We start from the raw sequence: 13,437 nt of genomic DNA on the forward strand, positions 1-13,437 counted from the left end.
GAGTTATAAAGTGTCAGAGCTTGAGGAAATATTGGGCTTGATAACCTGAGGTCACAGGACTCCTCAAAATCACTGCAAAATGTCGTGTGCATGATGCATACATTCTATGAAGTGAAGGTCATAGATGTAAACCAAAAATACCTGCATAAATAATATAATGTTAGGTGGTAATTTGTCATCTGTGCCATCTCATATGTAGCTGTCCCCCTCCATGTGATCTTATTTCTCTGACCCTGAAGAAAGGAATAGCCCTTCCACCAGGGGGAGCCCTCTGAAATCACAGCGTAGAAAGACCCAGAGCGCCAAAAAGAGCTAAGAAATGAGCTTTTATAGGAAATGGCATTTAGAATATGCAATTTGATCCAGCAGAATACAATTATCTCTTTGAACAGTGACCAATAAAATTTGATTCCACTGCGATATTTCTACTAAAATATTTCTATTTTAGGGTTGGCATTAATTATTTGTTCAGACAGTAACAATACTCCAAGGAAAGTGAAGGTTCAAATATGTAAGTGTGGCTTCCTGAAAATTACCGACAGAATCAACTTCTACAAAATATCTACATCATGGATGTGTGTGTCATCCTTGCCCAGGCGCCACAGTAATCTACTTTGTATCATTCCAATTTTACTATACATGCTGTCGAAGTAAGCTCTACAAAATATCTACATCAGTGAAAATGAATTTTGTTCCTTAATGCCTAGGTGAAAAGAAAAGAACTTTGTATTTGTATAAGTATTCATTGAAACACAACTATAGTTTGACCAGTTAAGATTTTGAAAAAAAGTAGTGATACACATGAAAAAGTGAATTAAGATATTAGACTCTGTGTGGCAACTATGCAAATGTTTGAATTTAATATAATTCAGATGATGAGAAGACATCATGACCAAGAAGCGTAGGAACTGAAAAATCAGATGTGTGGCTGGACACAAGATTAAAAATGTTAAGATAAACACAAACCAGACCAATTTGTGAATGGTATGAATAAAAAGGGAAATATCCTTAATCTCAGTAGAAGTAACATACCAATATAAATTACAGGTAGTCTAATAAGATAAAATGAGAAAATCTGATAGTTAGTACTGACATAATTCTCTATGTTTATGATGGCATGGGAGGATGTGATAAAATATCATAGAAAATATATTGCTTATCTCAAAATTCAGTTTTCAGTGCTCAAAATGACATGGAGACAATATCCTTCAACAGACAGCATCCTAAGGAACAGAGTGTAAAAAGAAACAATAGTGCAGAAGACTGTAGAGAAGTCATGGGTGCAACACATATTCAAATTGAATCATATTCAAGTTGAATACAATCGGAAGTTCAGATATAAAAGAAATCAATGTCATAATTTCCCATTTTCTTATCATTCTGCTATGCACAAATTATGTGGGTGATAATATGAAACAACTTTTAATGTTTCTAAGTTTCAAATCTCCGTCATATGTGTGCTTACAAAAACTAAAATTTCAAATAGATATGGATATAATACATTGTATTACCTTGTAATACAACATAAATGTCATAACCAAGATAGCTATTTTATATTGCTGTGTTATATTCCAAAATAGTGAATAGCTCTTAGTAAATAGGCAAAGAAAACTGCATAAAATAATCTCTAATACACACAGTTTTACTTCTGGAAAATACAATGCATATAAAAAATTTACAAAATAAATTTTGTATTTATATGAAAAAAATTATTTAGGTCCTAGGTGCAGATAATTACACATAGATATTTCACCTACATTACTAAACACCAGTCTAGCGAGATATCTTTCATAGTTGACCTCTGCCCTCTAAATAAAATCCATGAGTTCTTTTCTAATCATTGTTATGAGAGGCAGAAAAACAAAACAAAACAAAACAAAAAAAGAATTGTCTTCAAGGGAGCAGCATCCCTGGGGTAGAACCAACCACTGCTCTGCAAGCTCTCACTGGATATCATCACCTTACTGCCTCTATTAACATCCATATTTAAATAATACTCAAATCTACAGCTCTAGCTCTGATCATTTTCCTGAATTTCTGATCCATAAATCTTACTGATTACTAGATACATCTATTTACCTATCTTACTGGTGCCACAAATTGATCATGCCCCAAACAGAGCATTTTTTACCTCCTTTTGGTTCATTTTGATTAACTCTTAGGTTCCCTCCTTCAGAAAAAGCTGTCACCTTCCATCCAGTTTCTCAAACCAGCTCCCAAGGAATGTCCTTGATTTTAATCCTCTTCCTTGCTCTTCACATTTTATCAGACCTGTCTATTTGATTTGCCTCATTTGATTCTACCTGAACCTAAATCTCTCTCAAGTCCTCTTATTTCTCCATCCACTTGTCTGTCATCAAAGTTCAAGTTATTATTTTAATCTTGATTACTTTAAAAACCTCCAAATTTCTCTCCCTTCTCCTGGCTTTGCTCCATCTGTCCCCACACCGATCCATTTTTCTCTTGCTTCCGGATGGATACTTTTTCTAATACAAATCTAATGTCTAACTATATTCCTATTGTTTAGCAAGCCATGCAGTGGTATTTAAATGCCCTTCAGATAAAGTAGGAATGTGGCCTTCCCATATGCATTTTTATAATTTCTCTTCCTTATACAGTCGGCTCTTGAACAACATGAGTTTGAACTGTTCAGGTCCACTTACATGCAGGTTTCTTTCACTAAATACAGTACAGTGCTATAAATGTATTTTCTCTTCCTTATGATTTTCTTTAATAACATTTTTTCTCTAACTCACTTTTTAAAAAGATTTTAATTTATTTATTTGTCAGAGAGAGAGAGCACAAGCAGGGGGGAGTGGAAGGCTGAGGGAGAAGCAGGCTCAGGGAGCCGGACGCAGGACTCTATCCCGGGACCCTGGGATCATAACCTGAGCTGAAGGCAGATGCTTAACTGACTGAGCCACCCAGGTGTCCCTCTAACTTATTTTATTGTAAGAATACAGTATATAACATACAAAATATGTATCAACTGACTGTTTATATTATAGGTAAGGCTTCCTGTCAACAGTAGGCTATTAGTAGTGATGTTTCTGGGGAGTCAAAAGTTACATGTAGATTTTCAATTGGGTGAATGGTTGGTGCCCCTAACACCCATTTGTTCAAAGGTCAACGTAGTCCCTGTTTCAATCATTTGGTCTTTTCTTAGTTCCTCAACTATGGCATGGTGTGGTAGTTTGCTTCCCCCAAAAGCAAACCCTGAGACAAGGCTTCACATGCATGTATTGTAATTGGGAGTTGATCTCAGGATGCACCAGAGTGGTAGTGGATAGTGGAGACAGAGAAGTCGTGACTGGCTTATTAATTAAGCACAGCACCACTGTTGTTTATAAAACTGAATCTGGCTGGGGAACTTTGGGATCCAGTGTAGAACATGAGCATTGTAGTTAACCCATCTCGGAGGCAAGCAATTTAGAGTATTCATATACCAAATCCTGGGGAGGGAGGAGTATCAGTTCCTTGGCACTTCCTGCCTTCTGCACAGGGGCAGAACAGGTGCAGGCAACAAAAGACAGCCTCAGGGAAAGAGATACAGATGTAGATGCTTGAAGAAGCATTTGACATTTGACATTGACATTATAAAGACTAATGATACATTGGTGGGGGATTCTCACTGTCTGCTACACAGGATTTTTTTGTGCCTCTGGGTCTCCTTCCCTATTCCTTTTGCTTGGATAGCATCTTGCCCCTGACCCTGATGCTCAGCTAACTTCTCTACCTTCATTTGTTAGACATAAATATCCTTAATGCTTTCTCTGGCCTCCCAAATCTGTGATAGTCACCCTTCTGTATTCACCTCTATCTCTACTATTTTAGAATTCATTACGCTAACAGTTTAGTGAAGAGGAAAAAAAGACAGGTATATACAGATATAAACATACTGCCATAGGCTTATGGGAAATGGAGAGATTAATTTATGTTTAGAAGTATCTAGGTTTTTATGGCTCAGTTCTGGAAGTAGTAACATTGCCTAATCACCTTACACATCCATAAGGAAGGCTGAGAAATGAGGTTGATTAACTAGATAGCCAAGAAAGAAGAGGAAATTGTCACTGTCAGTTTCATCTTCTCATGAAGGGAACAAGTTCAGTCCCTTACCTAGGGAAGATAACCTAAAGTCCCATCCAGTCACTGCATCCAGCTCAAAATCCAGGACTTTTGGGCAATATAGCCATTCTATCCACCAGATATGGAGTTAGCTCCTCGTATTCTAGAGACCTGTTCTCTAAAAAAGCCAAAGCATCTACTATCCACTTTCAACACATACAAAAAATACAATAGTGGAGAAGAGGCAGTACAAAAACATTGTAGACTCTTATTGGAAAAATTAAGGATGGGAGAGACCTTGATTCTCAGCAATTGTGATTCTTGGTGAACAGAGGTCTCTCTGTCCTGGCAGTACAGGAAATTCCTTTTTTAAAACCAGAAGCCCAGCACAGCTGCTGGCTCTCTGGGGAAATTTCCCTTGTATGAAGTGAGGACCAGAGAGTATGCTCTCCTTGCAGGTTGATCGTATTTCATAGCTTCTTTCCTGCTTGCGTAAATTCGAAGCCCAGGGCTTATTTAAAGCTTGGCCAGCCAAGGCCTTTTCAGTCGCCACCTGTGAATTCTTTGAAAATTATTTTCTTTCATAAACTCTATAGATTTCTGATCAATTTTCTTCTAAGCAGTTCCATGTCCCTATAGCCACCTTCAAGGCCCTTTCTTGGACATAATTCTCTCTTTTTGTTTTATTTATTTTATTATATTTATCTTTTTTTCTTTCTTTTTAAACCTCTTCCTATTCTTTTTCTCAACTTAATGGTGATTATCTTGATGCTATGTGAAATAATACTTGGGAAGACCATACCATTCAGGAAAGGCTTAGACTAGCTATTTAGGTCAACTAAGAATATTTACCTGGCTTTAGTCACTAAAAATCTTTTTCCATCCTGTTACTGTTTGAGATCTGGCAGCATCTTGCTTTTCCAACATTGTAGGATCTTGTATCTCAATTGTCATGGACACCTCTTTGGAAAGCAGTCTATTCTTGCCTGAACTCCTCTCTTTTTTTTTGTAATACTGTGCTAAGTCAAATCAATACAATTTGATACACAATTATTCTGACTTTTTCCAACCACTTTCTTTAGAAGTAAGGAATCAAGTGGACTGCCTTCTAAAATTGAAGGCAACCAAATATTTTGTCACAACAAAACAAAGCTCTTTCTCTTTTGGCCTAATTTATCTCTTTACTTGCCACCCAAGAACCAACCACTAAGCCAATGCCAACATATTGATTTCTATAACAGTTGGTGGTAGCATATGCTTTTGAAACAAATAAACCCCCACACTTCAGTAGCTTAACATTATAGGTGCTCATTTTTCAGTCACATAAAATCCAATAATGTACTCAGTGGTGGCTTTCCAATGCTAAGTCAGAGACCTACCTTGGGTATCTCTATTTAGTTGTTCCACTGTCTCTAGGATAATAAGTTCTATGTACCAATAGACAAAGACTGGGGCACAGTTTATAGGAAGCTTTTATAATGCAAGCCTAAATGCGGTGTATGTCAAGTTCACCTGCATTTTCATGGACTAGAAATGAGTCACTCATGGTCATATATAACTGTAAGGAAGGCTGGGAAATATTGCCTAGCAATGGGTTTAGGGGTAAGAGGAAATCTGTTTGTGAATAGGCACCTCTACAACATTTATCAAAAATAAATAAATAAATACTTCATCTATCAAAGGGAAAAAAATAAAACTTTATAGGAAATCCATTAGTCACCTTTCTCTCTTTCTCTTTCTCTTCTTCCCCCCTCCCCCCTGCCCCGTGGCCTGTCTACACTCTCTTCTTAGAACCTGATGAGCTGAATTAAGCAGGAGGCTTTGGGGCCTGGCCTGGGAAGTCTAGAGATAGTAGGACCAAGGATGCTTTAAGGCTGGTTTCAAGGACTGAGAAGAATTTGAAACCACATTGATCATCCTAACAAGGCTTAATTAAAAGAGGCAGGGAGGAATATTAAAACCAATTTTAAAAGTCAGAGAGATTCTTAATGATATTAAAGATCAAAACACAAGGGTTAAGAATGGAAGAGCCAAGTGGGGAAGGGTGTCTGAAGTGTTGCCATTTTCCTAAGGACCTTCTAGCTTCTGTGGGAAAAGGAAGGAACCATTCAGAACTCCGAGCTGATCAGGATAACACCAAGTGTAAGTGACAGACTTTTGTGTACCTCTTTGTAAATACGTGATAGATCTTCAACATCTAAAAGGGGAAAATGTTCTCCAGTACTAACATTGCCTTTGCTGTCACATTTTTCCTGGCTTTGCAGAGGTTAAAGGATTATGACAGAGCAGCTTCCAAGCATGGAAAAAAGAGGTAATCAAATTGGCATACATCCCAGGGAAACTGTGAGGTCTTACTGAGCATGAGTGCCAGTGGAAAGAAGCATTTTGAAATGCAAACTTCAGGGGAAAAATAATCCAGATAGTTTCTGTGACCAGGAACTGTCTTTGGGAGGCTGTTTTAGCCACACAGTTTCCACCCGACTCAGAAAGGTTGCTCTGCTCTCTCCTTCAAGTCAGATAGAAAATAGGGCCTATTCCCTCAAATTGTATCTTTACCCCAAGTTTGCCAGCCATCCAGACAAGATTTAAAAAACCCAGGAGGAGCAGTGTTACTCCCTGAGCATAGACCGTGGAGCAACATAGATGGGAAAGAGGGCCAAGATAGGAATCAGAGGATCTGAGCTTGAGTCCAGGCCAACCAGTGTTTGCCCAGTGGCCATCACTCGATCTTGCTGAGCTTCAGCTGGTCCATCTCTAAGGGACATTCCTCAAGAGCAGGGATCGTATTGCCCTCTCTGTATCCTAGGCACAGTCCAAGTACTCAATAAATACTTTTTGAAATAATAAACAAACAAATGACTCTCCAGATCACAGATTCTTAATATTCAAATTACAATAAAATTATCAATAAAACTTTTTATAAAACCATCATATGTATATTTTGACTATGAGTCAGTACCTGCTGGTACTTGTTCCTTATAGAGGCACAGATCCCATGGGAAATACCTGTTTCATCAGTTGTGTATTCCCATGTGGGTCTTCTCTTTCCACAGTATTCCTTGAATTAAGCAACCAGCTCTGGCTCTATGGCAGGTCCTAGGGCCAGCCATTCCAAGAAGAGTCACCTCATACAGGATTTGGAGCTTCTAAGCTGGAGAGTAAGCCTATGTGCACACTCCCAGAAGATGACAAATCCTTCTCTGTCTGACAAGTTCTTCTGCCCTCTTTGGAGGGCTACACAGCTTTGAGACAGACACTCAAGGATGAAGGAGGAAGAATTCTGATAGGATCCTCTTGCTCTCACAATCAAGAACGCATCAAATTCCTAATCACATTGCTCTTGCAAACTATATAATTAAAACATAGGCTCAACTCTCAATTATTGGTGAGATAGGGATGTTCTCATGAATAGAAGTATAAATTAAATAGTGAGGAAATGCCTATAATGATTGAGACAGGATACACACGTGCTGTGTGTTTAGAAGAGGGGGATGAGAAGTCTGGAGTTGTCCGAAAATGCTTCCTAGATGCAGAGAGTCTTGACATGGATCCTGAAGGATTCTTTGTATTGAGAAATAATGAGACTTGAAAACAATTCAGGAGGAGGGCCTCAGGCAAGGAAAAAAAAAACAAAACAAACAAAAAACCTAAGTTAACATATGATACATGCAGGATGTCTGTGCTTCGTGACCAGTGGGCAGTTCTGTAAGAAGTTTGGAGATAAGAAAAGGCAGGTCAAATGGGATCAGAATGTGGTGCTGCTTTTTTGTGGTTGATAGGAAGTCAATGATTGATGGCTTTTTAAGCAGAGGAATGACATGATCAGATTAGTGATTTAGAAAAAAATTATTCTGGTAACCATGTTAGGAAAATGATGACATGGGAAAAGAGTGGAAATAGGAAATGAATACAGTTGTGGTGTGTTACCCACCTAAGCTCTGGAATGCATTCCTGGACCAAAACATCCTTGGGGTCAAACTAGTCAGGTCAAGGAACATGGTCAAAACATCCTGCTCATATTATACAACAGCTGCTTGGGAATCCAAATGATGAGTCAGTCATTACTGGAAGGAGTCTCAATGGTGATGTTTAGGAAAATTATTTGTGCATAGTCTGTTTAAAGAGTGAAAAGGGCATAATACTTGGAACAATGGTGATTGTCTATGAAGTAGTCCAAAAAGGTGACTCTCAGGGCCTGGGTGAAAGTTCTCCTAACTCCTGAGTGAACTACCTGAGTCAAATGATCATTTGTCGGCCAATCTGATCTCCTGTTGACACAGAGATAAGGTGCAGTCAATGGCGTCAAGAATATATGTACTTCACTGGAACCCTTCGGTGGGTATGCAAATAGAGCCTGGGCTAGTCTCTTCCTTTTTGACTTCTCATACAGGGTTTTGGTTCCAGGTATCTTTTGAATGAATAAACGGGGTCAAATGAAGGCAGTCTGTGAAAGAAAAGCAAATCCCACTGCCAAGATCAGAAGAAAATTCTCCCGGGGAGTGAGCCAATGTCACTGTCTTTGCTTGGAGAAATGTGGCCAATAATTATATCCGAACTGTGAAATAGAACGTCTTTCCCTCCTCCAGCTGGCAGAGGGATTTGGACCACATCTGTTAAATATTTATCAGTAGCGGATACTAGTTTATCTTAGTTTTACTTTCATGCCCTGATCATCGGGATTTTTATCTCATTAAGCTAGAACATTGCTGGTGGGACCTGGTTTCTCTTACAGAGGCCAGTGTGAGTTGTAGACAAGGGTTAAAGACAGAAAGTGACCTCTGAGCAGATGGAATGGTGCATATAGCGAGAAGCTTAGCCCTTAATTGCTATGTCAACATTTTAATTCTTTTCTTAGGCTACTGGGGTCTGAATTAGACATTGGTAGTCTTAGTTAACTCCTAAAATTTTGAGGTGACTTAAATATAAAACTTTTCTTGAAATAATTTATGCTTCATGATGTAGGATTATGGTATTTATAACTCTTCAGAGTCATTATGAGAGATGAGAGAAATTTGGTAGTGAGTCAAACTCAATGAGTTCAGCATCATGCCTGAATTTTCTGATTTTTTTTTTTCTTCAAACTTTAAATATAGCCAGTTTGGCTCTAAACTTGGTTATCTGAAACCACCATATTTATCTAACTGGTTACTCTTCAAAATCTCCACCTACTTGATTTCTGGCAAGAACATAACATGCAAAAGGAACAACAATATTTTTCCAATCTGTCTGTCTACATGATTCAGCTCATTAACTTTCCTTTCTGCCAACTTTTTTCCCCAACTGGAAGAATTTTCTAACATGGATATGTTGAGACATGATGGCAAGGGAAAGACCACTATACAGGAGGTAAAAGAGCTAAAATCTTCTTGCAGATCTGGTTACGCTCAATCACGTATCCCTCCCGAGCCCTATGGATTCCCCTCTACAAAACTGGGACAATCACATCTGCCCTGGAGACTCCAGCAGCCTATTAGAAAGCAAAAGTAATGATGATGATACCAATAACCATAACATTTGGTGGGCACTTACTCCATTATAGGCACTGTGATATAAATTGCAAACATTCATCATTTAAAGCTCATAAGGACCCTATGAAGGAGGCAGCGAAGTTCCCATAGAAAGTAGTGCCAATTCCAGAACTTTGATGCATTTGACAACTGTAACGTGTTGAAAGTTTTACAAACTTTACAAGCACAAAGCATTATAATTATATAATTATAAACACAGACATCCTTATATTTATATTTATTTGATGTTCGATATCTGTTTCATATCAATGCAAATCATCAATCATGGGCTGTGTGTCTGTGCAATCCAGGTCCTTGATAGAATGAAGGAAACCACACAGCCAGAAAGGGTTTGGGGCCCAGGGAGGTCATGGTCAAGTTTGGGTTCCCTGGAAGCAAAGTGCAGCACTGTGTTCAAAAACCTTTTGCTCTTCTGTGCCCTGGACTTCTACTTCCTGTACCCACATCCCACCCCCCAGCTCCTCAGATGATACTCCGGGTATCAATGCCCTTTCCCTTCTTCAGAACTGACCCCAAATACTCTTTCCTCCATCGATATCTCCTCGAGCTCAGCAACCAGATTTAATCTCCCCACCCTCTGAATTTTAATAGAATTTGTCTCTACTTCTTTCACATGCTTATCACTCATGTCTTCCATTTGTCTACTTGCTTTAACTAACATGTTACTAACATATTAGACCACAAGCTCCTTGAGAGCAGAGTCTGTTTTCCCCATCTATCGGCCACATCTGTGGCCTATGGTCCCCCTCCATCTCTGGAACTCCTACAGGGTCTATCGCATGCTATCTTTTTTTTTTTCCCCAGATTTTGATATCTCTAGTAGGCTCCTAAGGTGATGAAAGACTCTTTTTTTTTCCTTCTATGGGTCTTTTTTTTTCCAGCTTTATTGAAGTATAACTGACACATAAAATCTACATAAAATTTAAATTTAAATTTATATGATATAAATATATATTATATATATAATGAATATATAAATTTATACTAGATTTATATAAATTTAAATTTATATAAAATATATGTATCTAAATATGTTTAAATAAAATATATTTAAAGTGTGCACCATGATGACTTGATGTACATACTCTGTGGAAGGATTCCTATTATTGAGCTAACATATCCATTGCTTCTCGTGTTTACTTTTTTATTTTTGTTATGAGAACAACATAAGTTCTACTGTCTCAGGAAATTTCTATTACCCAATACAGTGCTATCGAGTATAATCACTATGTTTACACTAGATCTTCAGACTTTATTCATCTTTTATCTGAACATTGGAATCTTTCCACCGGCCTCTCCCTATGCCTCCCCCTACCTTCCCAGCCCCTGGCAACCTCCATTGTGTTCTCTGTTTCTATGAGTTTGATCCTTTTTTTTTTTTCTTTTTTCGAGGCCACCTATAAGTGATGCCATGCAGTATTTGTCTTTCTCTGTCTGGCTTATTTCACTTAGCATAATACTCTCCAGTTTTATCCATATTGTCAAAAATGGCAGGATTTCCTTTTTTTCTTCTACAATGTTATTACAACATTGTTGACTATATTCCCTATGCTGCACTTTTCATCTCTGTGATTTATTGATTTTATAACTGGAAGTTTTTACCTCTTAATCCCCTTCACCTACTTCACGCATCCCCCTACCCCCCTCCTCTCTGGGAATCTCCTGTTGTTCTGTATGTTTATGAGTCTGTGTCTGCTTTTTTGTTTGTTTGCTCAAGGATTTTCTTCTTTTTCTAATGCTGAATAATATAACATTATATATGACAGATGAATAACATATATTCATCATATATATGTATATATACACATATATATACATGTATATATATATACACACATATATATGTATATAGATACATATATATACATATATATACACAAATTTATTCGTTCTAAAAGTGTTTGGTGGAGGGACACATGCGGGTGGCTCAGTTGGATAAGTGCCCAACTCTTGATATCAGCTCAGGTCTTGATCTCAGGGTTGTGAGTTCAAGCCTCACACTGGGCTCTGCACTGAGCATGGAGTCTAATTAAAAGGAAAAAAGAAAGGTTTTGGTGGAGTCTTTAGGGGTTTCTATATATAGTATCACATCATCAGCAAAAAAGATAACTTTACTTCTTCCTTTTCAATTTGGATGGCTTTTTTTGATTTTTCTTGCATAATTGCTCTGGCTAGGACTTCTAGTACTATGATAAATAAAAGTGGTGAGGGTAAGCATCCTTGTCTTATTCCTGATCTTAGAGGAAAAGCTTTTAACTTTTCACCATTAAGTATGATGTTAGCTGTGGGCTTGTGATGTACTCTTATTAATACCTTTTCTCAATGAGTATTTATTGAGCTACAAATAGAATTGGGAGTTGTAGTTCCAGAGATTATGATATAATGGGTGCACAACATACACAGGTTGGAGGATGGGGAAACTAGTCACCTGAGGGAAGAAGAGCTTCTGTAGAAGTCTCCCAGAGTAAGTGGCATCTCAGGTGACTTCTGAGGGAAGAACGTGAGTGTCCAGAGGACAAGCAATAAGAAGAAGACATCTCCTGAAGAACAGTTAAGTTCAATCCATCAGACACTTATTTTGTCCTTATTATGTGGCTGGTGCAGAACTCTTTGCTGAACCTGAAATGACGCATGAGACCAAGCTGATCACAAAGGTATCAAATGAATTGCAACAGTAGGTGTTTTGATGAAGACAAGAGGATCAAAAAGCTGTTTAAGTACTTTGGCCATGGTTTCTCATGTAAAATAGGAATCATAATAATGATGACAAAAATACCTAGTTCACAGTGTTTTAAGGAAGGTCAGGAAAATAAAAAGTAGGAAAGAGTTCGTATACTTCAAAATTATTTATAAATACCAGTTCTTCTGAGCTAGCAGAGAAGGGCTCTCATTATCACAGGACTCATAATTTCCTGTAATTGCATATATCTTCCATAGAATACTCTTAAAACCAGAAGGAAAAAGTCATTGTCTGTGTAAACGTGTGGCGGGTTCTGAGGGGAGTCAGAAGGAAAATGAAATTATGAATCTAGTACAAGAAACTGAAGGATGGATGACCTGATATATTCAGAGGCTATCTTTAGCAAAGATGGGAATCTCATTTAGGTAGTAATTAATTATAGGTGTCTCAACATTTTCATTTGTTATGATTAACTTGGCTTGGGTGATCAATCTTGGTTGTCAGCTCCAGTAGATAGGTGGAATTTCCAGCCCGAGATGGAAATTATTTCAATATTAATCAATCCTTAGCACTTCTCTGATGACAGTTTTCCCCTGTTACCTTTGAAGCTTGATTAGTAACCTAGACATTTTATGTACTTTCCCCAGTAGCAAAAGGAAAATCATGAATTATTTCAAAAAGTTTAACCAGGTGCCAAGACTAAAGCAAAGTCTTCCTTCTTTGGTTTTGAAAAAAAAAAAAGAAAGAAAAAAGAGAGAGAGAGAGAGAATGAGAGAGAAAGAAAGAAAGGAAGAAAAAAAAAAAGAAAGCTGATGCAATAATCTTTGGCTTCTTCCCTCTGCTAGCACACACGCTTGCAGAAACTTTGGCTTCCTTGCTCTTCTGCTCTTCTTGGAGATATCAGGCATGCCCCTCTCTTGGATAGTCTGCACTTGTTATTCCTTTTGCTTAGAATGCCTTGTGCGCATACCCTTTTTTCTGTGAGGTCTTTCCTTGCCAAGCTATTTAGAACAGGATGCCCTGCCCCCTTTCAAGTACTTCCGGTCCTCCTTCCCTCCTTTGTTTTTTCTCCAAAGCACTGACCACTGACATTACTTGACATTTCTCCAAAGCACTGACCGCTATCTGACATTCTATATCGTGGTACTCCTTTACTGTTGATTG

General features: G+C 38.0%; 1 non-coding gene across 1 annotated transcript; it reads right to left on the reverse strand.

Moving 5' to 3' along the window:
* Nucleotides 1–553: 553 nt before the first annotated feature.
* Nucleotides 554–658, reverse strand: LOC116648310. Its single transcript, XR_004302502.1, has one exon. It is a non-coding gene; the product is annotated as a U6 spliceosomal RNA (small nuclear RNA).
* Nucleotides 659–13,437: the final 12,779 nt, after the last annotated feature.

The sequence above is a fragment of the Phoca vitulina genome, unplaced genomic scaffold (genome assembly GCF_004348235.1).
Source record: "Phoca vitulina isolate PV1807 unplaced genomic scaffold, GSC_HSeal_1.0 scaffold42, whole genome shotgun sequence".
NCBI lineage: Eukaryota > Metazoa > Chordata > Mammalia > Carnivora > Phocidae > Phoca > Phoca vitulina.